The 24,263-nt window shown below is 42.7% G+C and overlaps 1 protein-coding gene across 6 annotated transcripts in view; it reads right to left on the bottom strand.

The window, feature by feature from the left end:
- The window catches only part of HS3ST4 (heparan sulfate-glucosamine 3-sulfotransferase 4), a 441,709-nt gene that overhangs the window by 47,956 nt on the left and 369,490 nt on the right, over positions 1–24,263 (bottom strand). Inside the window, exon 2 of one of the 6 annotated variants that reach the window (XR_012428824.1) lies at positions 20,108–20,296. The exons of the other annotated variants lie outside the window; for them this stretch is intronic. The gene's annotated coding sequence lies outside the window, so the exon portion shown is untranslated. The remainder of the gene's footprint in view (positions 1–20,107; positions 20,297–24,263) is intronic. 6 annotated transcript variants of the gene reach the window in all.

Here is a 24,263-nt window from a genome sequence, read left to right as displayed (position 1 = left end):
GTCGTAACTCTGATAACTTCCCATCAGAGAGGCCATGTACTCATCACTGTGGAGCCACTGGACGGAGGAGGCAATGTTCAGCCACAGGGTCTTCAGGAAGCATTAGCAACCAGGAACTAATATGCTATTAGCAACCAGGAACTCAAGGGATAAAGAACAAAGGAAATTACAACAAATTCCAACCCTTAGAAGCCTGGTGTGATGGCTCATGCCTGAAATCCCTGCACTTCGGAAGGCTGAGGCAGGGGGAACACTTGAGGTCAGAAGTTTGAGATCAGCCTGGGCAACAAAGTAAGGCCCTGTCTCGACAAAATAAAATTAAAAAAAAAAAAAAAAAAACCTAAAATAAAATAATCAGCCAGGCATGGCGGTGTGAGCCCGTAGTCCTAGCTTGGTTTGAGCCCAGGAGTTTGAGGTTGCAGTGAACTATGATCACGCCACTGTACTCCAAAGCCTGGGTGACAGAGCAAGATCCTGTTTCAAAAAAAAAAAAAATTCAGTCCTTTGAATGGAACAATAAGGATCTCAGGAGATAAAGATGGTGATAGAAGCATGATTGCTGTTCAGATCAGGAAACATTTAATACTTCAGTTCCTACAATCTTACAAGAAAAGAAAATGAGAGATTAGCTGGCATGTGAGCTTTGAGACTTGCATTCAGAAAGAAAACAAGTGAAAGAAGAGCTAGAGAAAGCCAGTTCCAGCAAAGAGGCTACTTCTGATGGACCTTGATGGTGTTGAGAAAAGAAATCTCCTAAAGTCTCCATAGATAGCCCATAAGCCGGAGGCTCTGAAACATCAGGGAGGGATTAAACAAATTAAGTCTGTTTAGCTTGGATAAGCAATGCCCAAAAGGAGGTGTAATAACCTCTCATAGACATCTGAAGGAAGGAAATGCTCAGGAGAGACTGGCACCACAGGAGCGAGCCCATGGGGACCTGGCCAGGAATAAAGCAATAAAGCTAAGCCAAGGGAAATCAGTCAGACCATCACAGCAAACTCCAAACTTTGCAGGAAACCTTCCATCTCACCAGGAGCTTCTTGCCCTCTTTCTATTCTTCAACATGCTGTGCTCACTCCCGTCTCAGGACCCTTGTATTAGACACTCCACTGTAATTCTATAATTTTCTCTGCAATTTTCTTCCTCCCTGGATCCTACAAGGCTGCTTTGGGCTTCTTTCGCATATTATCTCCCCTAGAGAGGCCATCTCAACTTCACAGTCCAAATAAAGTAGCCCTATAATCTCCCCCTACCAATCATCATATGACTGTTTTTTCTTACTCAGGGCACATGTGAAATAATTGCCTTTATTTAACTCTTTCCTAGTTTATTTTTTTTTCTTCCCTGGACTGGACTATAAGAATGTCAGCCTGTGTCTGTCTAGGCCAAGGACCAGCCAAGCATTGACCATGGGTTACATGTGACCCAGCATCTGTTTTTATAAATAAAGTTTTATTGGAACACAGCAACGCCCAATCAAATTCTGTACTGCCTGTGGCCAGTTCCACTTTACACCAGAAGAATTGAGTAGCAGTGACAAGGACCTCAGGGTCTGCAAAGTCTAAAATACATACCACCTGGCCCTTTATGGAAAAAAAATTGTTGAGCCTTGGTTGAGATCAGCACTGAGTATTCAGTGCTTCAGATGCCTTTGATAAACTTAATGAATAGGATAAAATAAAGGTTTGAGTAGGGGAAACTATATAATGCTTAAGCTAGCCACAATAGCTACAGAAATATTCAAATCAATGCAGCTCACTCAATTTAATACAAAAAGGTTTTTCAAATATCCACTTGATTGCAAGGCACTGTGCCTAGATCTGGGGAGTAAGTGATAGCAATAATAGGCATTCCAATTTTAGAGATTCTAAGAGCTGGTATGGGAAAGAGACTAACACAAAAACTTCTGTGATTCTATGTGCTGTCAGAGGGGAGAAGAGGGCACAGCTAATTATGTCAGGTAAGGAGACAGAAGCAGACTAGGGAGAGCATCACTGAATCTATGACATGGCACCTTGGCCTTGAATATCATTAACAGTGGCTTCCACTCATTGAGCATTTTCTTTGTGCCTGGCACTGCATAAATGCTTATCGCATCCCATTCTTATGACAAACCCCTGTGATGGATGCTTGTGTTAGAACAGGTCAAGCTATTCTGTAGCAACCACCAATCCTCATACCTCAGTGTCTTAAAACAACAAAGGTTTATTTCTTGTTTCTATAACATGGACAACGCACTTGGTAAGATGCAAGGGGATGGAGGTAAGGTTGCTCCATGAAGTCGACACCTGGAATTCCAGGATGACGGATGCTCCGCCATCTAATGAAGCCACCATTGAAATACAAAGCTCTGGGTTTGCTGCTTCAGGGTAGGGGAGAATGGAAAATTGGGTACCAGCTCTTAATATCTGTAGCATGTACCATTTTTAATTGATGTAAACAAGTCACATGACCATGCCTAATTTCAAGGAGGCTTGAAGTGTAGCAGGAGAAAACAGGAAAATATGGTATTCATGAGTAATGTCTCCCATAATATTATTTACAAATGAGGACATGACGGTGCAGAAATGTTAGGTAACGTGCCCAAGTGAGTAAGAGTGGAGTCTAGACTCAAAATCCAGTATCTCTGATCCTATCACTTGCTCCCTTAAATATGTGATGATCTAAAAAGTAGACAAGAGTGTCTCAGGAACAGAAGGGAAAAGTTAAGACACCTTTAAATGGTTAAAGAAACAGAGGGTAAAGGCAGCAAGCCACTGAGAAATAACGGAAGACCACGTAGTTGCAACTGCAGCCTGGGAAGTGTGGCTCTACGAAGAATGGCTGTAGTCGTGTCGTGGTTTAAATAATTGTAAGGGGCCGGGCGCGGTGGCTCAAGCCTGTAATCCCAGCACTTTGGGAGGCCGAGACGGGCGGATCACAAGGTCAGGAGATTGAGACCATCCTGGCTAACACGGCGAAACCCCGTCTCTACTAAAAACACAAAAAATTAGCCGGGCGAGGTGGCGGCGCCTGTGGTCCCAGCTACTCGGGAGGCTGAGGCAGGAGAATGGCGTGAACCCGGGAGGCGGAGCTTGCAGTGAGCTGAGATCCGGCCACTGCACTCCAGCCTGGGCGACAGAGTGAGACTCCGTCTCAAAAAAAAAAAAAAAAAAAAGAATAATTGTAAGGGAACATAAAGGTGATTGACAGAAGAGGATACCCAGAACACATCTCCATAGAGGCTCTGTTGTAAGACTCCTGTGAAATTCAGTTACTTTCCACCTCCCCTCCCATTTCAAAGAATGCACTCCTGGCCATGTCTGGTAGCTCACGTCTGTAATCCCAGCACTTTGGGAGGCCGAGGAGGCCTGAGGTCAGGAGTTCGAAACCAGCCTGGCCAACATGGTGAAACCGTGTCTCTACTGAAAATACAAAATTAGCCAAGCGTGGTGGTGCATCCCTATAATTCCAGCTACTCGGGAGGCTGAAGCAGGAAAACTGCTTGAACCCAGGAGGCAGAGGTTGCAGTGAGCCAAGATTGTGCCACTGCACTCCAACCTGGGCAACAAGAGTGAAACTCCATCTCAAAAAAAAAAAAAAGGAATGCACTCCCTAAACTACATGGGGTCTACCACTACTAGCAGTTCCTAAGTGGCTTGTTCTCTTTCTGGCCTCCAGGTCTTGATACACATTATTTCCTCTAACTAAAACGTTCTTCTAATTTCTTCACCTGGATAATTTCTCCTGGTCTTTAGGGGCTCAGCTTAGACACTGTCAATCCTGTGAGCCTGAGCAGAGTTTTATGCCCCACAGTGGATCTTGTAAGACATGATATACTTACTTTATCAATGGACAGATTGCACAGGATTTGAAATGCCTCCACTAGCACAAACTCCTCAGGGGCCCAGCCTGGGACTTTTCCATCCCTGACTCTTCAGCAGCTCACAGAGTGCCTGGCACCTTGGAGATTCTCAATAAATATCTGTTGAGTGAATTACTATATTTAGAAAAGCAAAATCCTGTGGCTCAGTGCTTCTCTAACTTTGATGCGTTTAGGTATTATCTAGGGATAGTGTTCAATCAGATTTTTTTTTTTTTGAGACAGGGTTTCACTCCCATTGCCCAGGCTTGAGTACAGTGGTGAAATCTCAGCTCATTGCAATCTCTGCCTCCAGGGCTCAAATGAGTATCCTGCCTCAGCCTCCCAAATAGCTGTGACTACAAGTAAATGCCACAGCATCCAGCTAATTTTTGTATTTCTAGTAGAGATGGGGTCTCACCATGTTGTCCAGGCTGGTCTCAAACTCCTGAGCTCAAGTGATCTGTCTGCCTTGCCCTCCCAAAGTTGATGAGATTACAGGTGTGAGCCACTGTGCCCAGCCTAAAATCAGATTTTGACTCTGTAAGGCTGGGGTGGAGTCTGTATATTTCCAACAAGCTCTTAGCTGCTGGTCCATGGACTCACTTTAATGAGCAAGATGTTGCAGATGCTGTTGATCCACTACCCAGGTCCTCTCATCTCACCATTCCCACTAAAGCAAACCTGATCAGTAGCAACGACCAGCATCTGTAACTCTCTGCTTGAGGTCTTTCTCTGGCGGCTGGAGTATATTGGGTTTATGCAAAATGGAGGTGCCTTAGAGTTAATGCTCCCCGGAAGCAGTCATCAACCAGTGACTGAAGCATATTGTAAATAAATCCCTCAGCTCCTTTGTCCCTTGGCTGGAGTAGCCCTGAGACATTCTCCACTGTGTCTCCCCCAGTTTCTCAATGGAATTATGTTTCCGTTGCCCACATTGGTGACCTGCTTGATAGTGCATTTGCCATTTGCTTTCCTGCCTTCTCTATCTAACTTTCATGCCTCTATTTGTGTTTCCTGGGATCAGTACTTAAATACACCACTGGTAATCACACCTTTCTGGCTGCTTTCAGGGGAAACGAGTTTAAGTCAGGTCCTTAAAACTTTAGCTGTCTGATCTGTCTGTCCTCAGGCTTTCACCACGTATCCATTCATTCATTTATTCACTCCACAAATGGGCAAGTAATGAAAGATCCATCAAAACTTGAAGGTAGAGACTAATTTTATTCTCTTCTGTGTTGCTGTTTTCTAGCAGCAAAGGAGGCAAAAGTATGCCTCCTAAAAGTGTTGGTTGGTGAGGGAAGGAAGGAAGGAAGGAAGGAAGGAAGGAAGGAAGGAAGGAAGGAAGGAAGGAAGGAAGGAAGGAAGGAAGGAAACGAAGGAAGGAAGGAGCTAACTAATCTGTCCTGACTCCTCGAACCCCACCTTGAGCAAGGTGGGTGGAACTCTCCAAGCAGAGGTGAAGAGCATTTCTGAAGAGTAATAGTGTTTGAGCTGTCAGACAAGTTCAAATTTCCTTTCTTCCAATTTCTCCCCAGGGTACTTGAATTATCTGTGCCTCAGCGTCCTCATCTTTAAAACCAGGCTATCAATGGGACCTCTTTTTTTGGTAGAGTTATTGTAGAGATCAAATGAGATCATGAATATTGGCTCCCCAAAACGTGCCTGACATGTTGCGCTCAGAACGTAGCAGATCCCATTACTGTCAATGTTGACACTGACTTCCTCCATTAAGTCCGCTCCCGTGCTAAAGCCTTTAAGACTGTCTGAAATAGAGTCTAGAACAGAGACAGGTGGCAGATCTAGATGCACAGTCCCCAAAAGGAAGCTCCCCTTCCTTCCTCCTTAATGTGAATGGCTTTGCCTGTAGCAGCAGAGGTTCTGCCTGAGTTCAAATCCTTGCTCTGCTACTGGTAACTCTGGATAATTACTTAATTTCTCTGCACCTCAGTTTACTGAATTTGTATAACAGGGATAATAATGGTGCTTTATAACACTAATGCGATTGTGATGTTTAAATGGCATAATGCATACAAAGTGCTGGATAAATAGTAAGGGTGCAATAAATGTTTGCTGTTGTTATTATTATCATTACCGTAATTATTACTAGACCCAGGGAAGCTACAGGGCTTTCAGGCAGTCCTGCCAGAGTCTGCTCCTAAATGTATTCAAGAATACAAACTTGACTACTTTTCCTTGACTGCCAGCTTTAAATGAGCTCTTCATTTTCAAAGGATACATTTGATACGTTTGTGCATTTGCATGCTGCCAAAAGCCCCCTGTGGCTTCTATAAGTCCAGATTATTCTGTTTATTCCTTCAGTCACAGCTGTCGTTTATCCTGCGGAGGCAGTTCGTTTATTACGTCTCGGGCATCCCAGGCGCCTGCTCAGGGTAACCCTGTAAACTATATCTGCCTGCCTCTGTCACCAAGTGAAATGTTGACAGTGGCACCCACAGTACTGGTCACCAGCAAAGGGGCCTGAGAAAATGTCGGGCTGAGAAATTCCTGGGAAGAGCCCCTTCTTTTCTTCCTGCCAAGCACCACAAACAGCGAGAGCCGACTGTTTCGCTATCATTTTTCTGAATTGGTACCAACAGCTGCTTTCATCCTTGTACAAGACAAACACCGTCGTTTCCCTGTTTTATTATTAACACATTCTGGCATAATTGCTTGGGCTCTCAACTGTGACCTGTTAGAGATTCACTCAGCCGTGGAATTTTCAAGGGGAATACAGCATCGTGGTTAAAGACTGCAATATGCATTTTTCCCAACCAAATCTATTTGCCTGTAAGCCCTCAAGTCAAATCTCTTGTTGAATTTGTTCAAACATAAATTAATAGTTGAATTTACATAGATTTAATGTCTTATAATCTTTCTGGTCTGGGAATCTATATTCAAGACTAGATGCATGAGCTGAGATATATTGTGTTTAATGCTGAAAATAATTTTAAGCCCTCTGAAGCCCAATCCTCTTGCACATTACTAAATCAAAGCAGCCAATCCGTTCTAACAAGACCACACAAAACCTGCTGCTGCCAACTAATAAATACACATTTAGGATTTGGGCCATATGCATGGGTCTATTTTTTTTTTTAAATAAAGCGCAAACAGGCTTGGAGTGATGGCTCACGCCTATAATCCCGGCACTTTGGGAGGCTGAGGCAGGTGGATCACGAGGTCAGGAGATCAAGACCATCCTGGCTAACACGGTGAAACCCTATCTCTATTAAAAAATACAAAAAAATTAGCCAGGCGTGGTGGTTAGCGCCTGTAGTCTCAGCTACTTGGGAGTCTGAGGCAAGAGAATGGCTTGAACCCGGGAGGCGGAGCTTCCAGTGAGCCGAGATCGCGCCATTGCACTCCAGCCTGGGTGACACAGCGAGACTCCACCTCAAAAATAACTAACTAAATAACTAAATAAAATAAAGGACAAACAGCTTTCACATCCCAGCCCACAATGACACAGACACTGCTCATTTTTTTTTACATATTTTTTGAAACCAAGTTTTGCTCTGTTACCCACACTGCAGGGCAGTGGCACAGTCATAGCTCACTGCATCCTCAACTTTCTGGGCTTAAGTGATCCTCCCACCTCAGGAGCTAGGACTACAAGTGGGTACCACCACACCTGACTAATCTCTTTTTTAATTATTTCTAGAGATGGCGTCTTGCTATGTTGCCCAGGCTGGTCTCAAACTCCTAGCCTCAAGCAATCCTCCTGCCTCAGCTTCCTAAAGGGTTGGAATTATAGGCATAAGGCCCTATGCCCAGCCACACGGTTCATTTTTGAGGCTTATTGAAAGTGCTTAAGATAAACGTCCCTTCAATAATATCTACATAAATGTCATTTGAATGGACCACATTCATGCATGCTACCAATACTCACTGGGTCCCCAGGATACCATTGACCTGGGAACTGGACATCCAGCAGTGAACAAACCAATGAAGTTTCTGCTTTCGTGGAGCTGACATTCCAAAAGGGGACTGATAAGAAAATAAACACAAATAAATGTGTAACATGTCAGGTGGCAATAAGTGCTTAATAAGCACAGTGGAACAAGGCGTTAACTTTTGCTCCTACAAGAAGGCATGACGGCAATATAGCCTATTGTAAAAGGTGATCAGGAGCTGAAAGACAGGGGCAGAGAGCCATGCTGATCTCCAGATACCACAAACTGTTATCAACATGATGCGGCTGTTCCTCCCAAGAGGTGGGGCCTATTTCTCTGTCTCCTTAAATCTGGGTTTGCTACTGATCAAAGCAATGTCACGTAAAGTAAGCATGGCCAATAAAATGTAGGAGAATGATTTTGTGCCAGTCTCTGACCCTGGGCCCTAAATGGCCTTGCAGTTCCTGCTTTTATTCACCATCTTGGAACCCCAGGACCACCATGATGGAAAGAGACTGAGGTGTCCCAGTGAACAGCCAGCACAGTGGCCAGACAAGTGAGTGAGGCACCATGGACTGTGGGAGGACTGCAGCTGTATGAATGAACCCAGGTAAGTAGAACAGAAGAGCCGCTCCACAGAGACATGCGGAATAATATATCAGTGTTGTTCTGAATCATAAAGCTTTGGGACATTTTGTTATGCAGCACTAGCTAGCTGCAACATCAAGACAAAAAGTGTTCCCAGAAAAGAGAATAGTAATGTCAAGATTCTGAGTCACCTGTATTTGGTAAAGAGAGATTCAGCAAATCACAAAGTGGCCATTGTGGCTGAAAGAAAATGTGCATGAATGTGTGAATCCTCAACCACTCTGAACAATTTCTAAGGAATTCAGAGTGCCTACTCTGTGAACCCTTACAAGCAGTGGCTACTTCTGTTTCCTACCATCCTCACACCCCAGTAGCTGCTATCAATTGAGGTATAATTCTTGTTACTTCAATTAATCCTCATGGCAGGATTTTCCCAGTTTAGAGATGAAGAAACTGCTAGTTTCTTTCCCAGCTAACCAAATCTACCCAGCTAGTGAGTGGAAGAACCAAAAACTGTTCTAATTCTAAAGCCCATGTTTTAATCACTATGCTTCCTTAGCTCCCAACCCTTATCCCCCACCTTATGCTCATTGGCTGGCATAGTTTCTCCCAATCCCACTCTTTTCACTGCAGGCATTCTTGTAGTAATAATGAGCCTAAGACACTCTAGAACAACACTTCGATTAATGCCAACAACTCAGCCTACCTGAATGTGATCTTTCAGGCACAGCAAGTCTAGCTCAGCCAGCTGGATGGTTTGAGTCCACTCAAAGTCACTGCTTTAGCCAAGTTAACCTAAATGCTGTGCTCCTACCGAATTGCCAGGATGCCTGTCTCCCTCTACATTGAACCCACACAGCTACAAGCACGTTATGCCTCTCTCTCATGTTATTCCTGCCCTTAGTTTATCGTCTGTACCTGCAAGTGCATTGTACTTTAACAAAGCTTGTATGCTCAAGCCATAGCCGCCAATAAAACCAAGAATTCTAAGAAGGTGCAATAATTTAAAGTAGACCCATAAAATTGGCTGGTCTGGGACTGACTAGTGGTGAAGGTTGAAGAGAGTTCTTTTTTCTTTTTTCTGTGTGTCATTGATGGAGAAATGGATTATACTCAGAAAACAAAGGCTAGGGACGAACTATTAAATTTGTAGTTGACAATATATAAGCTTCATAGACATCCCAAGGAGGAATGCTGAGACTAACCAAGTTTAAGATATTGAAAATTATTTCAAAGAAGGGAATGTCCAATATTGCAGAAGATCATGTATTCTTTCTAGTACTGAAAAACCAGGCTGGTGTGGATGAATAATTGAGGCGTTTGAGAATCACAGGAATGCTCTTTGGGAATGTATCAGGCAATGTATTTAAGAAAAACAGATTCCAAGCATATTTATACCCCAGCCAGCAGAGAAAAGGATGTAAGGCTCATGGTATATTATTCCCTGAGCACTTCTATCCAGTTTACTGTCATGTTCCCCAAAGTGTACAGACTATTTGTAGAAAACTACAAAAGACCACATCCTGCAATGAGGTATGCATGGCACCTGTTAGATTCATAACTAGAAATAACAAATTCCAATGGAAAATACTCTGTTATTCATTCATCATTTCAACAAACCTTTCTTGAGCATTGATTATTGGATCGGCTCCACACTGACTGCTAGAAATACAGCATTGCCCCTGTTCTCAGGCAATTACTACCTAATCAGAGGAAGACACTTGTTAATGATGCTCATAGAGTGCTCTGAGTATTATGGGAGATATGAATGGGTGCTTTGCAACCGCCCAGGAGGTTGGCTGGCCCATATTGCAGGAGAGAGAGTCAGGAAGAGGGTTGGTCTGGAAGAGTTTTCTGAACTTAATGACACTAGGTATGAGTCTGCTTTTTGAGATGGAGTCTCGCTCTGTCGCCAGGCTGGAGTGCATTGGTACCATCTCGGCTCACTGAAGCCTCTGCCTCCCGGGTTCAAGCGATTCTCCTGCCTCAGCCTCCCAAGTAGCTGGGACTACATGCGCATGCCACCATGCCCAGCTAATTTTTGTATTTTTAGTAGAGACAAGGTTTCACCATGTTGGCCAGGCAGGTCTCGATCTCTTGACCTCATGATCTGCCCGCCTCGGCCTCTCAAAGTGCTGGGATTACAGGTGTGAGCCACCATGCCCTGCTGATGTGAGTCCTAAAGTAAAATTTAGTCAGACAAAGAAAACAGGGACCGACATCCCCCAAAGTGAAAAGCTTGCTTGAAGCTCAGAGTCGGGACATGTGCATTCATATATATGGAGAACATGGTAGTTACAGGAAAGCAGGCAGGAGATAAAATTAGAAAGTCAGAGTGGCCAGGTAATACACTGCATTGTGTGTCAAGCCTGGGAGATAAGGCTTTGTTTGAATGGATGCCAAACATAAAAAAATGCTAAGAATGATAGGGATATATTAAGGAATATATATAATGATAGGATACATTAAGAATGATAGGAAAATATTCAGTGAATAAACAATGTATTATAGGGAACCAGCCTCTTTCTCTTTCCCGTTCCATCATTTGTAGTATGTTGGCTTTTGTCTTTGGTACCTATCACTCACTGCCAGATGGATGCTCCAGCTCCAGACATCACAGCAACATTCAAAACAAGAAGAAGGAGGGATAGATGCAAGTGGCATTGGCCCTTTACATCTCTTTATCAAGAAGTCAAAAACATTCCCAGCCTCCAACAAATGTCTGCTCACCTCTCAACATCCAGAACATGCCACAAGGTCCCTACCTAGTTTGCAAAGAAGGCTGGAAACATATTAAGCTTTTCCAGCCATAAGAAACAGAAAAAAAAACAATGTTTGTAAATGGTTTAGTCAGACAACAGAACCCGATGTGAAACTTACAGCAGAATTTTCATTTTGGAAGATAAAAGGGAAACACTGCCAAAAGCTGTGGGGAAGCTACAGGTTTCCTGGCCTCAGAGGGTCCTGAGTATAATGATGTGGGACGCGGAGGGAGCCGCTTGGAAATGCTCCTTCACGTAAGCAGAAGGCCTTTTGTTCAGAAACCGGAAGGCTGAGGGGGATTACTAACATATTCAGTAAGAATAATCAAACCTGGAAAAATAATGCAAGGTCTTGATGGCACAAGCATGGACTTCTCTACCAATTTCTGTAATTTTATAGTAATATTCAAGTAGCGCATTGGAGCTTACAACATAAATAATTACGCTTTGTCTTATTCAGTCCTGTGGTAACCCAAGAGGTGGGAAAACTAGATACTCAGGAACTAGAAGCAGTAAGTCTTCCACCCAAAAGTGACACAGGTAGCAAATGTCAGAAACCAAATTCAAACCCAGGATATATGGTACCATATCCCCAGCACCACACTATCTCTTTGACAGAATAGCAAACAAATGTAATGATACCTACAGTGTGTTTGATGCTGTAAACATATTTAGATGTTAAGAGTAAAAGTTCTGACCAGGCCCGGTGGCTCACGCCTATAATCCCAACATTTTGGGAGGCCGAGGAGGGAGGATCACATGAGCCCAGGAGTTTGAGACCAGCCTGGGCAACATAGTGAGACCCTGTCTCTACAAAAATACAAAAAATTAGCCAGGCATGATGGCACACCTGGAGTCCCAGCTAGTTGGGAGGCTATGGTGGGAGGGTCACCTGAGACTGGGAGGTCAAGGCTATAGTGAGCCAAGAACATGTCACTGCACTCCAGCCTGGGTAGCAGAGTGAGACCCTATCACAAAAAAAAAAAAAGATCTGAACTCTCGAAGCATGATAGATCTCCAAATTTGCCTAATCTTAAAAAGTTTTCAAGCGTAATTCTGACTACACAAATTTCAACCTCAGCATTGACACTAGTATCCAATGTCCCTGTAAGAGGGGGCTGCATTCTTTCAAAAGGTTGCTGTGAAGTGGACATAAAATGGTGCATCTAACATGCTCAGCACATCATCAGGCATAGAGGAAATGCTCAATAAATGTTTGTTGATTAAAGAAACTGAAAAATAGCAAGAATGGTAATGCTGTTTACTATGTGCTAGACACTGTACTAAGTCGTGTCATATATTAACTCATTTAAGCTCATTAGATAATTCATCATATTTGCCCCATTTCATAAACATGCTCTTTTCTCTTTTTAAAAGATGCTTTACCTAAGTAGATTTATTTTTTTGTGGAGATTTACTTTTCTACTACAATGAACAACTTTTTGCTTAATGCGAACAAGTCATCAGAACCACCAAACTCAATGATCTTGAAAGTGTCTCTTAGTAACTAGACAATGAGAATTTTCTAAATTTTTCTGATTTTCTTCAAACTAAATGTCTTGTTTCCATGGAAAAGTTATAGGACAAAGCACTAGTGTTACATTACTATTCTAGGATCTTATCGTAAAATACACACTCTACACAAAAAAATAATTCAAAGATTTTAAAGTGTGATAACCACAAAATAAGAAATACAAAAACTGATTGTCTATCTAAAGACAACCTAAAATACTGAAGAAAAATATTTCTAAAGAGTTGTCCGGGGTGCAAAAACACACCTTTAGCCAGTGCACTGTATTGACTCTCGTGCATAACAATGGGATGTTACTCTGTTTTAGGTACCATCTTAAATTTCTAAGACTCAGACCACCACCATGCATATATCCCTGCCAATCACAGGGCTCTAGAGATTCCTAGTCTGATGCTTGGTACCAATTCTGATGCCCTGTGTCCCACACCAAAGCTATCACCAGCTCATCCGCCAGAGTACACAATTCCAGATGGCAGGTGGAAGATGGAACATCGTTCTTCTAGATTGCCTTGCTCTCCTAAAAGTTAAGACCCCCTCATCTAGAACCCTAAGAAGTCTGAATCAGAATAAGCCTAAGAAATAGTTCATTCAAAAGTTTTCTGAGAGAGGAGAACACAGAAGCCCAGAAAGGAAAGGCATTTGCTGAAGGCCACACAGCATGTGAATGGCCCCTGTGGACCCAGAACCCCAAGTTTCCCGGTGCCAAAGTTTTACATGACTCTGTGCTGACTTTCTCAAACTGTTCTCCCCTTCATGTGTAATGATCCTTCCTTTAGCTGCATCAAAATCCAAAGATAGGAAAAGGCTACTTCATAGATGTGAAGGGCCCATCGGAGGAGGAGATGGGAGAGTCGTTTGGCCCAAGTCATGCACTTCCAGTTGGCTCCAATTTGAGACCTCTCATGAGTGTTCCAAATGCGGTGATGCACTTAGTTATATGCTAACATGACAGGTAGAAGAAAAGGTGCATTCCAGGGGAGGGACTAGGGTGAGGGAAGTGAAGCACCTAGGATACAAAATTGAAAGAAGCGTGATCCTGAGAGTAAGTGAGAGCCCCCTTCAATGTTATACCCTAGGAGCTTCACTTTCCTCGTTTTGGTTCCAGCCCTGGTGCGTCCTACAGCCTCACACTTGAGTCTTGCAACCGGCCTTTGGTGTGTGACTAATGCATGTATTTTAAAATAAATCTTCTAATCATCATGTAAACAGTGTGACTATACTGCATCGCATTTTTTATTAGGAAAAGCATTAAATGTAAGCAGTGGACAGATGCCACCATTTTATAACCTTGTTTTGCCATGTCATGATTTATTAATATAACAAAAGCCTCAGAAAATGCAAGTGCCCTGAACTTCTCAAAAATTGAGATGCGTCGAAGCACCAAAATACTTCTTTTTCCCTCTAGAGTCTGCTTTGGACTTAGATTCCTCAACCCCTTGCTTCCTGTCCTCCATCTTCAGTCCTAAAACAGCACTTTTTGTCACAACCCCGCAACCCCTGAATTCCCAATTTCCACAGCTGCTTCCCCATCATCTTCCAAATCTGACCCCTTTCTCCCTCACCCCTCACCTCCTCCCAGGGATGTTTTCATAGTGGGTTCTGTTTTATGTGCTCCCTCCTCGCATCACAAAGAATTTCATCTACAGGGTTTGTGGAGCTCCATGTAGGGACGCCTATGGGACTTCATGCATAATTAATGACAATTCAGCTACACATGTTTTCTATTAGCAATTCAGCCTCTTTTAGGACTTTTTAAAACACACTTTGCAATTTGCCAAAATTCTGAGAGACATTTATATAGGAAAAATTCATAAAAGCACAGAATGTCTGAGGTTTCTGGAAGGAGGCTTTAATGAAGAATTTCTCCCTAGAGGAGCATTCCCTGAAATGCTTTCTGCTCTGTACCACAGGTTTCTCCAGATGAGTAGGAGACTAAATCGCAGGTCTCCTCAAAAACAATGTCAATGGAATGCATTTTCCAAAAAATGGTCCCAGGTTACCATAACAACCAAGGTTCCAACATCATGTTGACTAACTGCAAAGTGATATGATCAGGAAGACCAGAGCAGAGAACAAAAGTATCAGGTTGCTATAGCAACTGGATATACAGAAAATAGAGTTGTTTCAATAGGGAAGTTTTCAATGCAAAAGTACATGTAGAAGCATCCTTCTACGGTGAACGATCATCCAGGAAATTTTTACATTACCCAAGAGCTGTTCCATCATTTTGTTTGGATGCCAAAGCTCTAAGACGCTGTATAACATACAGTCTGAAAACGTAGTGACTGTAAACAACAGCCATTTATTTATCTTATGAGTCTGTGGGCTGGCTGGGAAGTTTTGCTGAACTGTGCCAAGTACAGGTTATATTAGCTGGGCTATGCTCATAGGATTTCAGCTGGGCTTGTTCTGATGTCTGCAGCTGGGAGCTGGCCACTATAAGAAGGCATCAACCGCGATTACTTCACTTTGTTCTATGTAGTCTTTCATCCTCCGGCAGGTTACCCTGGATGTGCTTTTATGGAGGAGCAAGGTTCCAAAACAAAGCCAAATCTCAGAAGATCCCTTGGTGCCTAGGCTCAGAAGACCCCTTGGTACCTGGGCTCAGAACTGGTAAGTGATCACTTCCACCACCTTCTATTTGCTAAAGCAAGGAACACAGCCAGCCCAGATTTGCAAAGTATAGAAACAGATACCATTTCTTGTTGGGATAGGCTGCAACATCCTATTTTAAAGAATGTGGGCTGGGTGCAGTGGCTCACGCCTGTAATTCCAGCACTTTGGGAGGCTGAGGCAGTTCGGTCACTTGAGCCCAGGAGTTTGAGACCAGTCTGGGCAACATGGAGAAACTCTGTCTCTACAAAGAAATACGAAAATTAGCTGGGCATGGTGGCCTGTGCCTGTAATCCCAGCTATCCTGGAGGCTGAAGCAGAAGGATCACTGGAACCCAGGAGGTTGAGGCTGCAGTGAGTTGTGACTGAGTCACTGCACTCCAGCCTGGGTGACACAGTAACACCCCGTCTCAAACAAAATACATAAATAAAGAATGTAGATATTGGCAGAAGTAGAGAATTGGGGTCATTTTTGCAAACAATGTATCAAGATGCCAACATTTACATATAAAACACCCTTGAAATCATACACATAAGTTGGAATGCAAAAATGAAACAATTCACCTACATATTAAAAGGCATTTGGCTTCCAGAGAGCAAAACAATATCAAAAAAGGCCAAAATACATCTCGTATGCTAGATACAGTTTCCAAGGATGTATTTTCAGGATTTTGTACTTGTTCTTTAATTTCAATCCCTTCCTTTAAAACTGAAAAGTTGGCCGGGCGCGGTGGCTCAAGCCTGTAATCCCAGTACTTTGGGAGGCCGAGACGGGCGGATCACAAGGTCAGGAGATCGAGACCATCCTGGCTAACATGGTGAAACCCCGTCTCTATTAAGAAATACAAAAAACTAGCCGGGCGAGGTGGCGGGCACCTGTAGTCCCAGCTACTCGGGAGGCTGAGGCCGGAGAATGGCGTAAACCTGGGAGGCGGAGCTTGCAGTGAGCTGAGATCCGGCCACTGCACTCCAGCCTGGGTGACAGAGCGAGACTCAGTCTCAAAAAAAATAAAATAAAATAAAATAAAACTGAAAAGTCAAGCGACCACTTGAGCCCCAAAGGGCATATAATTGAGGTCGGAGATGAAATTGCCTGAAATGTTCATTCACCTACTCAACGGAGAGGGGAAGTTTAGGGAGGTGATTAAAAGTGTGGACTTCAAAGTCAAATGGCTAAGGTTCACATTTTCTTTCACACTCTGAGTGGTTATGTAAATTTGGGGAAGTCCCCTGATGTCTATGGTGCTCAGAACCCTCACCTGTAAAATGAGGCTAGAATATTATTCTATTTTATTGATCCTAAGATCTACGTTTAACTTTTTAATATAGCTGACATTTGGTGTACCACATCATTGATGTCATGTCACAGTCAAATATAAAATAGTTTTGTGTCCTACAACTGATGGCATCTTTGGGTCACTGAATGTGGCAATGCCTTCCTCAGGGGACTGGGTTAATCTGTGTGGACTGATTAGAATAATGTCTGTCCCCAGTAAGTACTCAGTAAATGTGAATTAGGAGGAGGAGGAAAATACACCTTTGGAATACATGCTGAAGGGTTATACAGGTAGATATGCAAAGTACGTGCATTCAAGTTGTACAGAGTTTGAATATTTGAAAGTGAAGCACAGTTTAAGTCTATTCCAGGATTACACTAGTCTGTTCTAATGCTGCTAATGAAGACATAGCCAAGACTGGGTAATTCATAAAGGAAAGAGCTTCAATTGTGACTCACAGTTCCACACAGTTTGGAAGGCCTCACAATCATGGTGGAAGGCAAAGAAGGAGCAAAGTCACGTCTTGCATGGTGGCAGGCAGGCAAGCGAGACCATGTGTAGGGGAACTGCCCTTTAAAAAACCATCAGATTTTGTGCCCTTTATAAAACCATCAGATTCACTACCATGAGAACAGCATGGGAAAGACCCGCCCTCATGATTCAACTACCTCCCACCAGGTCCTTCCCATGACACCCGGGAATAACGGGAGCTACAATTCCAGATTTGGGTAGGGACACAGCCAAACCGTATCAGGGATGTTTTCTTTTCTGGAGATGTGAATAAAGCTGAACTTCCCTAATTATTGGTTAGTGCCAGCAGCAATTTTTCTTGACTTTTTATTTAACATCAACCCTGGGAGGACAATTTCATTTTCCCAAGTTAAGAAAGAGAAAACAGAATCAGTGTGGTGGCACGGGGGTGGCTGGGAAGGAGGGGAGGGAATACCATACTTAGGGTCACAAACTCAATTAGTGGCAGAGAAAAGTTACACCCAAATATCTTTGGCTCCAAATTGTTTTCAGTCATCTCCCTTGGGACATGACCTAGCAGAGAAGGGGACCAATGGATGACACTATTATTTTAGTGCTCAGAATGATGCATTCAAAATGAGGAGGGGCAGCAAATCAATGCTGATTCAGAACTTCTCTCTAGGAGGTGGTTGGAAGCAGCTATTTTGTTGGACTCAGGGCTGGAGACTTTGAAAATAATATTTGCACAGGAAGCATGTTTAGATATTTTATTTTTATTTCAATTGCATTTTGTTTGGAGGGTACGTGGAAATGTTGTTAAGTAGAGATGATGAGGGACAAACTACCCCTCTGGGCAACCAGTGCAGCCTAAAAAATGGTGCTTAATCCCCTCTACCTCTCAAATTCCCATGCACTTACAAGGAACCTTCCTACCTGATCTAGCTCCTGGGAGTCCTCATATGACTCTATCTGTATCTGCAGTCCTGTTCCACGGCACAGACCCTGCCAATGATTATTTACTACATAAAATTTGCTGATGCCTACACAACCCCACAGGAATCCATTCCATATATAGAACTGATGTCCACAGAACAGATGTCCCTGAGCATTGCATACTGCAAAGGGATCTCCTTCCTTTGGTCATAGAAAGAATGTAGAGTGAGGCTCTCATTCTAAAGTGAGATGCAGGAAATCGTGTGGAATTCTGCGGTGCCAATTAGGCGGGAGAAATTCAGCACTTTATTCTACCTGCTCTTCTGCAAGTGCACACTGCCTTTCTGTAATTAACCCTTCGAGTGTCTCAACACTGCAGCTGCTGTTGGTGAGTCTCATTTACGTAAGCGACAGGTTTGTGTTGGAAGTCACCCAGGTTTCTTGCAGATGCTCAGAGAACGAGTAGATGGAAAGAGGAAGAAAAGAAAGAGAGGGAGAGAAGGAAAGAAGAAGGAAGGGACTGAACGGGGAACAGATTAAAACTTTTCGCCTTTGTTCATTTCTTATGTAGAATGTTTCATTTCCTCAAATAACAGATAGTACAAAATGATGCAGTGATAATAGTCTTGCTCTCAAGAACATCATTAAAATGTTCCATCTCTCTTGCAAGAGAATACTGTTCCTCCCACCTCTTTACAAATTCCTTTTTAAAAATTTTGGGCCAAGAAAAATAAGTTTTATATGATAGACATGTAGGACTTCCTTTATCTAATAATTAGCTCACACCCCTTGTATTGTTTGTAAAAACTCTTAACCGTCTCTGCTTTTACCCCACATACAGGTGTTCACGTCCTAAGCAAATCACTTACAAAGCAAGTCTCCTATTGAGTTGTCTTACTCGTGCCTGGCATTTTAGGGTTCATAGTGAAGACCACTCTTTTCTATGAGATTGTAAAGATATGGCATATCATACAATGGGCAGCTGCATGGATCTCACGTCCACCTCTTTTGAGTAACATAATGTCATAAAAATGGAAAGACATGTGTCTTATTAACGTATATGTGATGTGCAATTATTTTGTCATCCTGTTTTGCTCTTTTCTATCACAACTAAGAAGCCAGTGCAGGTTTTGGAACTTGATCTCTAATTTTCCTCTATCTGAACTTCTCCATCTAGCTTGTCAGTAGTCTAAGGTGTGATTCATTTCTTACTTATATTCAATCTCCTGTGACTAGGCTGGTGTACAGAGCTTAGAAACTAAGAATTCTCAATAAATGTTGAAATGCATGCGAATCATTTTGCCTCCTCTCCCTCTTTATCTCTTACTTTGTGGTTTACTCTATGCTGACTGTCCAACCTTACTGGACCACATTTTATTTTTATCTTTTTTTTTTACTTTTATTTTGAGTTCAGGGGTACAAGTGCAGGTTTGTTACAAAGGTAAATATGTGTCATGCAGGTCTGTTGTACAGATTATTTCATCACCCATTTATTAAGCCCAGTACCCATTACTTATTTTTCCTTATCCTCTCCCTCCTCCCACCCTCCAGACTCTGAAAGGCCTCAGTGTATGTCATTCCCCTGTATGTGCCCATATGTTTTCATCATTTAGCTCCCACTTATGAGTGAGAACATGTGGTATTTGGTTTTCTGTCCCGTGTTAGTTTGCTAGTGATAATGGCCTGTAGCTCCATCCAAGTCCTGGCAAAGGACATGACCTCATTCTTTTATATGGCTGCATAGTATTCTATGGTGTATATGTACCACATTTTCTTTATGCAGTCTATCATTGATGGGCATTCAGGTTGATTCCATGTCTTTGCTATTGTGAATAGTGCTGCAATGAATATATGCATGCATGTGTCTTTATAATAGTATGTTTTATGTTCCTATGGGTATATACCCAGTAATGGGATTGTTGGGTCAAATGGTATTTCTGCCTTTAGGTCTTTGAAGAATCATATGAATAAAAGCTCAACATCATTGATCATTAAGAAATGTAAATCAAAGCCACAATGAGATACTATCTGTAATGTATTTCAGTTAACCTCAAATTCACTTTACTGGTGATCATGGTATGAACAGCCACATAATTAAGACTACAGTCCTGCTGGGCATGGTAGCTCACGCCTGTAATCCCAACACTTTGGGAGGCTGCAGCAGGCGGATCACCTGAGGTTGGGAGTTCGAGACCAACCTGACGAATATAGGGAATCTCGTCTCCAATAAAAATACAAAATCAGCCCGGTGTGGTGGCGCATGCCTGTGATCCCAGCTACAGGGGAGGCTGAGGCAGGAGAATCACTTGAACCTGGGAGGCGGAGGTTGCAGTGAGCCAAGATCACGCCATTGCACTTCAGCCTGGGCAACCAGAGTGAAACTCCATCTAAAAAAAAAAAAAAAAAAGAAAGACTACAATTCTAGCTCCTGCCTCTGCTTCCAGGCCTTCCCAGTCCTGGCCTCCACCATAAATGCTATCTGAACTACTCTGGCTGACTTCAAGTTTCTCCTGAATCTGGTCCTATGTACCCTGTGTTTTTCCCACCAGTCCCTAAATCTTCCGTGACATCTACGTGCTTCACTGTGGCTTCTGCACGATGCTCAGTCCTCCCTCTGGGACTTCGCTGGTAGTCTACCCCACACCTAGCAAGCCTCCATTCTGCCATCTATACCCTAAGCACCTTGCTAAACACTAAGACAGTATTGGAAACTTTTTCTTTTTTTGATAGGGATTAAAGGTAACTAACATTTAAAAACCAAGTTTAGTTTAAAAGATTTTCATCATCTCTTGCAAGGGTGGAAGATTTGGCTACACTGGGCATTCCCTCCTATATGACATCTATTGGAGAGAGATGAACAATGGCTGCTTTCTTAAAGAGGGTCTGTGCTCTCTGGCTCACCATAGTCCCCATCACGCAGACACCCCATATGTGGACAACGGCCCCATTTACTCGTTTATGTTACCTACCTAGCTTCTTATATATTTTAGTCGTGAACTTAATCGACTCCCTAAGATCTAATTTAAGGCCATTTCCTCGAGAAAGTGGATCCTGACAGTGTTTTAGTTGTCTCCCTGAGGGAGTAGAGGATGTTAATTATCAACATGAATGTCCTAATTTACTGGAGTTTACTAGTTACCCATGGCTTTGTAGCATCTGGAGGTTCATGACTGGCATCCAAACAACACTCTGTGTCCCCAGCCCATGCAATCAGCTAGGATGTTTCACACAAGAGAAAGGTTGTATCAGATGCCCTTTAACATGCTTGCCAACTTAGCTTAATATGGTTCTGTGAGCATCTCCCCTACCCATTTTCTTTCTTTATTTTTTTAAGAGACAGGGTCTTCCTCTGTCACCCAGGCTGGAGTGCAGTAGTGCAAACATAGCTCACTGCAGCCTCAAACTCCTGGGCTCAAGCACTCCTCCCACCAAACCTCCCAAGTAGCTAGGACTATAGGTGTGCACCACCACACCTAGCTAATTTTTAATGTTTTGTTTTGTTTTGTTTTGTTTTTTCAGTAGAGACAAGGTCTCACTATGTTGCCCACGCTGGCCTCAAGCTTCTGGCTTCAAGTGATTCTCTCACCTCAGCCTCCCAAAGTGCTGGGATTACAGGTGTAAACTACCGTGCCCAGACTCATTTTCTCCTTATCACACATCCATGACAAGGCTGAGCATGGTCTCATTAGCTGAAAACAGATAGGACAGACAGGGAACAGACAGAGGCTATAAATCAACCAGTGGAAGGGGTTGGGGAAGATGTTGGAGATGATAGAAATGCTTAGATCCAGCTCTGGGTTACAAGAGAAAGTCAGACTTTCCCAGGAACTCTGGGAAGTATGGAGAGATTCATGCGATGAGCTCAGCACAGGACACCAGAGTGTCCTGGCATCAGCAGCATGAGAGCAAAGTATGAGCCTCGACAGCAGGAATCATGGCAGGGCAAGCATTTAGAAAGTTCATTCTGCTCTTTGACCAAGTATTGGTTAAAAGGAAAGCAGTTGAAACTGTAACCAAAGGAGGCATATGCTTCCAGAAATATCTCATGAAAAAATATTGCAAGCAACAGAAGTAGCTGTTGGATCGGGCTCTAAAGTGAAGGTTGAAGAGATTCAAACAGTTAGCATGAAAGTTGGTGATAAAGTTCTTCTCCAACTTTGGTGCCAGAATATGCAGTGAAAGTTGGAGATAAAGTTCTTCTCCCAGAAGATGCAGGCACCAAAGTGGTGCTAGGTGACAGGAATTATTTCTTATTTAGAGATGGTGACATTCTTGAGAAGTATGTAGACTAAAATAGATCACTATTGAAATCCACATGAGCTTGTGCATTCCACTGAAGTTCTGAAATCTTTCATCATGTAAATAATTTTCATGCCTCCCTTTTATAATAAATGAATTATATCTAAACAAAAAACAAACAAACAACAACAAAAAACAAAAAAAAACTATACCAATAGTCCATGATGCATGGCAATGAAGATGATTCCAAAACAGAAGAAGGTGGGCAAGGATGCAGGCATTGGGCCAAGGTTCAGGTACAACTGTTTCATCCCTGGGATCAAAAATGGATGAGTAAGGCAAAGTAGGTCCTCATCTGATTGACAGCACCCAATATGTTATCATGGCAGAAATCTAGGTGAGAGGAACAGGCAAGACTCCCACTGATTAAAGTTTAATGTGCCCCAATCATGTTGCCAAGCACTGTTGACTAAGTTGTGACTACCCCATTTTATAGATGAGAAGACTAAGGCCCAGAGGACATTAAACAGCACCTCAGAACTGGATCCAAGAGTTGAACCAGCTCTGTGTCTGATTCCAAAGTGTCTTTCTCTAAATGCTTTGAGTTGGAAGAAACTGGGTTTGAATTTGGACTTAGGGAATGCAGCCCTGAGACAGAAATTTAATGGCTGAATAATGGGCATGTGCTGCTTCACCCACTCAAAGCTCATTCATCTTTTTCTCCATTTTTAGCCTACATACTTCAGGTAGAACTCCATCAGCAACTCCAGATGGTGGAACACATGATGTAGCCTAGCTAGAATATTTCACCGCCCTGGCCACAGAATGATTCATTTCAGGATGAGCACATGACCTAAATCAGTCCAACTAGGGTGAATCTTGACCTTTATGGGAGCCACTAGGAGAAAACAAAAACAAAAATGAAAAAAGCAAGCTTCTTTTCCCTTTTCCCTATGGAACTTGAATAGGAGAATTTGAAGATACAGTTGCTGGTTCCATCTTGCCATCATGAGATTCTATCTGGTCGGAGAATGAAGTCAACACAGATATCTGAGCCCTGAGATTAATAAAGAAAAAGAAACTGATAAACAAAGCCTGATGACATCATGTGAGCCCCTGAGTCAAGCTACACTTAGAGATGGAATAACTTATCCTTTTCATATTCCTGAGTTAAGAAACTCCCAGCCACTTAGACTAGTTTGGTTAGGTTTTGCGTCACTTCCAATAAAAGTCCTACATTAATTCTGGACAAACAGTAAAGTCAAAAGTAGGCCAAGTTCCACAATTTCTGGCCAGGATTCTTAAATCTACCACCCTCCTGATCATAATTGTTCCTGGTGCTCATGTGTAGCCAAGATGGTTGGGGGGGTCAAGGAGAGTTTGAAGAAAGAAGAGATGTGGAGACTTGGAACTTAGTAATCCTGGCTATTCTCTGCCATGACTAACACTGCACTGTAAGCCAGGACCACGCCATTCAGCAATAAGTATATGCTGCATAATGAGCAATCTCCTGTTAAAGGAAGACAACATATTTTCCACAGTCATGCTCAACTAATTTATTAGTGCTTTTTGAGATGGCAAAGAGGCATCTGGCTAAAGTAGTCTGTGGAAATGATTTAATTAGATTGAGGAAAAAAATAAGAAGAAAGATAAGAAGAACTTTGACAAGTTTCTACATCAAACGCTGTTCAAAACACTGCATCACCATAGGGTTGGGATGTGTGCATTTTGCCATGAATTTGCTCAGAAACCGGTAATAGAGAAGAAATAAACAAGCCCTTTAGAAGATGGGAACTTGTAATAAGTGAGATTCTTCAAAGATCAAAGACAGCATTTGTCTTACTAAACATCTTTATAACATACTGAAGATTTACTGTAAAGTAAAAAACCTCAATATGTGGATAGCAGTGAATTCTTCCAGTTAGTGAGAAGCCAGAGGAATTGGAATCCCCAGCCAATCAGTAATTAATGACTGAGGAGTTCATTACAAAATCCCAGCCAATCAATCGCAGGGTGGTACTTGAAATGTTGCGGGCATTTCTAGACCAAAGAAAACTAGAAATTGCTGCTTTATGCCTCAGTATGGTGTCTGGGAGAACACCGAACACATATGAG

The sequence above is a fragment of the Macaca fascicularis genome, chromosome 20 (genome assembly GCF_037993035.2).
Source record: "Macaca fascicularis isolate 582-1 chromosome 20, T2T-MFA8v1.1".
Lineage (NCBI taxonomy): Eukaryota > Metazoa > Chordata > Mammalia > Primates > Cercopithecidae > Macaca > Macaca fascicularis.
The sequence above is the reverse complement of the archived record's forward strand: the minus strand, read 5'-3'. Positions and strand labels throughout refer to the sequence as shown.